The following is a 6,000-nucleotide window of genomic DNA, read 5'->3' on the forward strand; positions in this document are numbered from 1 at the left end:
AATATAATGTAAAAAAAATATATATATATATATATATATATATATAAATAAAAATAAAAAATAAGAATAAAAATAAAAATGAAAATAATAGTTGGGGGTTTTCTTTGATTGATAGAGAAGCTGGTGCCAGTGGGAGGATGCAGGTTGGAATGCCCATGTGGAAAACAGTATGTGGGCCGCACCGGTAGGACCCTCAAAGTTAGGATATCTGAGCACATAAACAATATTAGAAAGGGCTACGAGAAACACACGCTGTCTCATCGCTTTAAATTACATCATGCTAGTGATCCAACAGGCTTAAAATTTGCAGCTCTCCAGTCTGTTAAGAAGGATTGGAGGGGAGGTGATTTTATATCCAAGATGTCAAGGTATGAGTCAAAAATCATTTCTGAATTTGGAACTATTGTACCCAAGGGACTCAATTCAGAACTGGAGATTTTCTGATTTTTATAGATGGTCCAGTGGCATGTTTACATGACATGTCAATGCCAGGCTGTTTTACCAGCTCATCGACATGACCTGCATCCTCCCACTGGCACCAGCTTCTCTATCAATCAAAGAAAACCCCCAACTATTATTTTCTTTTTTCTTTTTATTCTTATTTTTTATTTTTATATTTATTTTTATTTTGACTTTTATTTTTATTTTACTTTTTTTCTATATTTGCATTTTATTTATTTATATATTTCTCTGGCCATTGCCAGCCTCTATATCTATATTTATCAAATAGCTTCACGATTCATATGACATATGCCACTATTACAATGGATATAAGCTATAGCGAAAGCTAATATAGAAACCGTAAATGTAAATACGCATAATGTGAATAAAATACCGAAGTATGTAAGACATGACACCATAAGTCCCGGTCCGGTCCAGGTTTTACTTAGTCACTGGCTCTATATGAGGAGCGGTATGTCCCTCTCTTTTTAACATATATCTTTCTGCCACTGAGGAAGAAACCCTTGCGGTTTTGAAACACATCTGGAGATAATATTTGAACAACAGCTGCATTCTTTTGAAGACATCCTGCTATATTACAGACTGCTACATCACAGACTGACACAAAAGTAAATGAAAAGTTATACCTTGGAGTCCGGAAATCTACACCACGCATGCGCGAAGTGCCGCCACCAGCGAGAGACGACTTGTGAGCCTGCCAGGGTACGAGCCATAGGCAACACAGATTCCAGCAGGTACCACTCCGCAGATGGAGCCACAGGCAACCGGTAAGAAGCCCAGTTGCGCTCAATAATGTGTGAGAACGATACAAAAGAGATCAAGCATACGGCAGTATATGCAAGGCGAGTGAACCTACACACGTGTGAGTGAACTCAAACGCAGGCACTGCATGTATACTAGTCCATTACAATCATTCTAGAAACCATTATAGTTCACTTACCCTCCGGAGAGGTGTATATATATCCTGCCTCATTTCAGCCTTTTTTCTGCACAGCCATACTGGACATTATTACAAATCAATCTGAATGAAGTTTTTGATATTATTTCTTTAGTTTATAAAATATTGCAGCTGTATTATAAAATTGTGGGACCGTGACCAATTTTAACTTATTAAATATTGATATTCATACATGTTTTTATTCTAAGTGCATTTGTTGTATTGACTATTTTATTATAGTTGTGTTTATTTAGAGATAATAATAAATATGGATTTTTGACTATTCTGATGCTGCCACCCGCCTGATGGCACACCTGCTGCCAGGTGCTCCTACTGCCACCCACCATCTTCAGCTGGTACTGCTATTGCCACCCACCTCAACACTATGTCACTGGGCCACTGTGTGGTCTCCTTATGCTGCTGCCACCTCACCACTCTGTATTCTCCTCATGCTGCTTCCACCTCAATACTATGTCACTGGGCCACTCTGTGGTCTGCTCATGCTGCTTCCACCTGAACATTATGTCACTAGGCCACTGTGTAGTCACCTCATGCTGCTGCCACCTCCCACTCTGTGGTCTCCTCATGCCGCTGCTACCTCAATACTATGTCACTGGGCCACTCTGTGGTCGCCTCATGCTGCTGTTACATTACCACTGTATGGTCTCCTCATGCAGGTGCCACATCACCACTCTCTAGTCTCCTCATGCTGCTGCCACCTCAACACTATGTCACTAGGCCACTCTATGGTCTCCTCATGCTGCTGCCACCTCAACACTATGTCAATGGGCCACTCTGTGGTCTTCTCATGCTGCTGTTACATTACTACTGTATAGTCTCCTCATGCAGCTGACATATCACCACTCTGTGGTCTCTTCATGCTGCTGCCACCTCAACACTATGTCACTGGGCCACTCTATGGTCTCCTCATGCTGCTGCCACCTCAAGACTATGTCAATTGGCCACTCTGTGGTCTTCTCATGCTGCTGCCACCTCACCACTCTGTGGTCTCCTCATGTTGCTGCCACCTCTCCACTATGTCACTGGGCCACTGTGTGGTCTCCTCATGCTGCTGCCATCTCACCATTCTGTGTTCTCATGCTGCCACCTCAACACTGTCACTGGGCCTCTATGTGGTCTCCTTATGCTGCTGTCACCTCACCACTCTGTCATTGGGCCACTCTGTGGACTTCTCATGCTTTTCCCACCCCCCTACTCCATGACTGGGCCAATAGTTTTGCCTTTTTTGGACTGGATAACATCATCATTTATTTGACCCTTCTTCTGATCTGTCAGAAGGAAGGAAAAATTAGACACACAATGGATCCTGTCTGTGTAGCAGCTGTAAGGCCTGTATGACATGGTCCCTATTTTGCATCAGAATTGGCTTATGATTTGGTAGCCAAAAGCAGGAGTGGGTACAAAACACGGAAGACATGCAAATATTCCATTCATGTGTCATCTCTGTTTTGGATCCACTCCTGTTTTTTTTGGCATTAGCAATACTGATGGATTACTGACCAAATGCTGAGTAAAGACGGATGCTCCACAGACAGGATCCGTTTTTTGTGGGTTATTGTTCTGATGGATCAGAAGAAGAGCAAAATAATCAGTGACGTCAACACAAACTTACTGCTGACACCCTCTCCACTCTGTCGGGGGCTCTACTTGTATAAGCGTTTAATAGAGCAGGGTCTGTAGACATCTATGTGGAATCAGCTGACGACGGTGAAAAAGGAGTGCACTCACGCTATAGTATGATCTTGGGCCTCTGCATGGTTCTTTTTACCTGGCACTAACATTGACCTGTAAGGCTCAGTTCACACTTGAGTTATTTGGTCAGTAACTGCCCAAATGAGTGAAGTGTGCAGTGATTCTAAGAGTGACGCCTGTCATCTGTGTGTTATACTGACTTACAGTATTGTTTCACTACCACTGCTGGAAATAGCTGTTTTTTTAATGCGATTCACCACAAATAAATTCGGATCGAATCAAATCTTTTCAGAAATTCACTCATGTCTAATGGCAATATCTGGAATGAGACAGATCCATCATGAAAATATAAATTATATTACTAATTTACTCTAAATACAAACGTGTCTGAAGCATTGTAGCAACATTTATATTTTGAGGTTCATATCTGTCCAGAAGTAAAAAATGGCACATGCACGTCAGATAATATCACCCTAGAAAATGTGTTAGAGATCACTTTCTGCATTTGGTGCGGTTTATTAGCTGAGCACTATATAGCAGCATTATTTGAGTCTCAATTTTTTTATTGTTATTATTAATATTATTATTATTATTATTATTATTATTTGGACAGCAAATGTTGAAAATGAGATATGAGTGAAATTTTTGAAATTTGTTTTCAATCTATTTCTAAGGAATCAGCCACAAGATTTGATTTGGGTACAAATAAATTTGACCCGAAAGTTCTCAGATTGCCTGAAACATTGAGTGTGACTCCCTGGGGTCTCCTAGGACTGTATCCAAGCTCCTACCACCAAGACAGTATTATTAATGTCAATATGACAGTGACATATTGTCACGAGGGTATCAAGAGCTTCCTGCCTGGACATCTATACTGACCCACTGGAGTTGTGAATCCTGGTTGTCGTTCCAGAGTGCTACCCTCCGGATCCCTGTTGGGCTTCTTGTTGTCTCCTGTTGTCGCCCACCTGGGATTATATGTTGAGTTTGTATTGTCTGTCCTTCCCTTGGTGTTTTCCTTTAGAGCTAGTGGTGCGGACTAGTGTTCCCACCGCCCTGTTCACTATCTAGGGCTCAGCTTAGGGAAAGCCAGGGCTTTAGGCACGTGATCGGCGTACGGGTGAGGAACCCGTCTAGGGACGTCAGGGCAGCCAGGTGCCAGCCGCTAGGTGAGTCAGGGGTCACCACCTTCCCTCTCACTTGGGCAGGGCCTTCCTTGTTCCCTCCCTCTGCGTCACGTATGTGATAGTCACGCCGACCGTGATATTATAACTGGCCTTTACTTTTTGAGAAAAAATAAAAAATAAATTATTTTTTTTTGTTGTTTTTTTTTCTCTTCTTAGAATCCAATATGGATCCTATTGCTGCCTTGGCAAAACAGCTTCAAAGCCTGTCTTTGGAGGTGGCAGGATTGAAGGCGTCTGTCCTCCAACAACAGCAGCAAATGCAGCAGACCGCACCCCCTGCGGTTGCTATGGGTAACCAGGTAGTAACAGAACCCAAGGTTGTTCTTCCTGACAGATTTTCTGGGGGAAGGGACAAATTTGCGACGTTCCGTGAGGCCTGCAAATTATATTTTAAGTTGCGCCCTTACTCCTCAGGTAATGAAGAACAGCGGGTTGGGATTGTCATTTCCCTACTTCAGGGGGATCCGCAATCCTGGGCGTTCTCGTTACCCCCTGGTTCTCAGGCTCTTCGGTCAGTGGAGGGATTTTTTGGGGCTTTGGGTCTCATATATGATGACCCTGACCGAGTCGCCCTGGCTGAGTCGAAGTTACGGAGACTCCTACAGGGAGATCGGTCAGCAGAGGAATATTGCTCAGAGTTCCGTAGGAGGGCTACGGATACTCAGTGGAACGACCCGGCTCTCAGGAGTCAGTTCTGCTCTGGGTTATCTGAAAGGGTTAAGGATGCACTGGCGCTGTATGAGACCCCCCTTTCCCTTGATGCTGTTATGTCCCTCTCTATCAGAATAGATAGACGTCTTAGGGAGAGATCGAAAATTCCTGAGCAATTGGTTACCTCTCCCAAACAACAATTAGTCTGTACTGACTTAGATGAGCCTATGCAGCTAGGCGGAAATTCTCGTCAGGTCCGTCCTCCGGAGGTTCGCCGTAGGGGGGGGGCTTGTTTTTTCTGTGGGGGGAAGGGTCATTTCATTAATGTCTGTCCCTCCTTTCTCAAAAACAAAAGACCGTCGGAAAACTACTAACCCCAGGCTGTGCGGAGGATGTCAGCCGGGGGGTATACGTTTCCTCCATACGAACATCTCAATTTGTGTTACCAGCGGTTATTGTTTTTGGTGATAAGACGGAGTCTATTTCTGTTTTTCTAGACAGTGGAGCAGGGGTAAATTTGATAGATGCCCATTTTGCCCGCACTATGGGTTTGTCTCTCTGCACGCTGCAGAGACCTATTCCCGTATTCACTATAGATTCTGCTCCTCTGTCTCAGAGAAACCTCACCCACATTGTTCATAATTTACACCTTCGGGTAGGGGACCACCATAATGAGTGTCTTTCATGTTACGTTCTGGAGGGCCTTCCCACTCCGGTGGTATTGGGTCTTCCCTGGTTGGTAGCGCACAATCCAGTGGTGGATTGGCAGGCCAGGGAGATATTGGAGTGGAGTGAGCATTGCAGAGAGAATTGCTTAAATAACAATTGCTTAATCGCCTCCATAGCTTCCCTACCTACATTTATTTCGGACTTTGAGGACGTTTTTTCTGAAAAGGGTTGTCAGAAACTACCACCTCATCGTCCTTATGATTGCCCGGTTAACCTGATTCCCGGTGCAAAATTACCCAAGTCCAGGTTGTATAATCTTTCGGGTCCCGAGAGACAAGCCATGAAAGATTATATCTCCGAGAGTCTGGCTAAGGAACACAT

Source organism: Bufo bufo, chromosome 1, assembly GCF_905171765.1.
Source record: "Bufo bufo chromosome 1, aBufBuf1.1, whole genome shotgun sequence".
NCBI classification, from domain to species: Eukaryota; Metazoa; Chordata; class Amphibia; order Anura; family Bufonidae; genus Bufo; species Bufo bufo.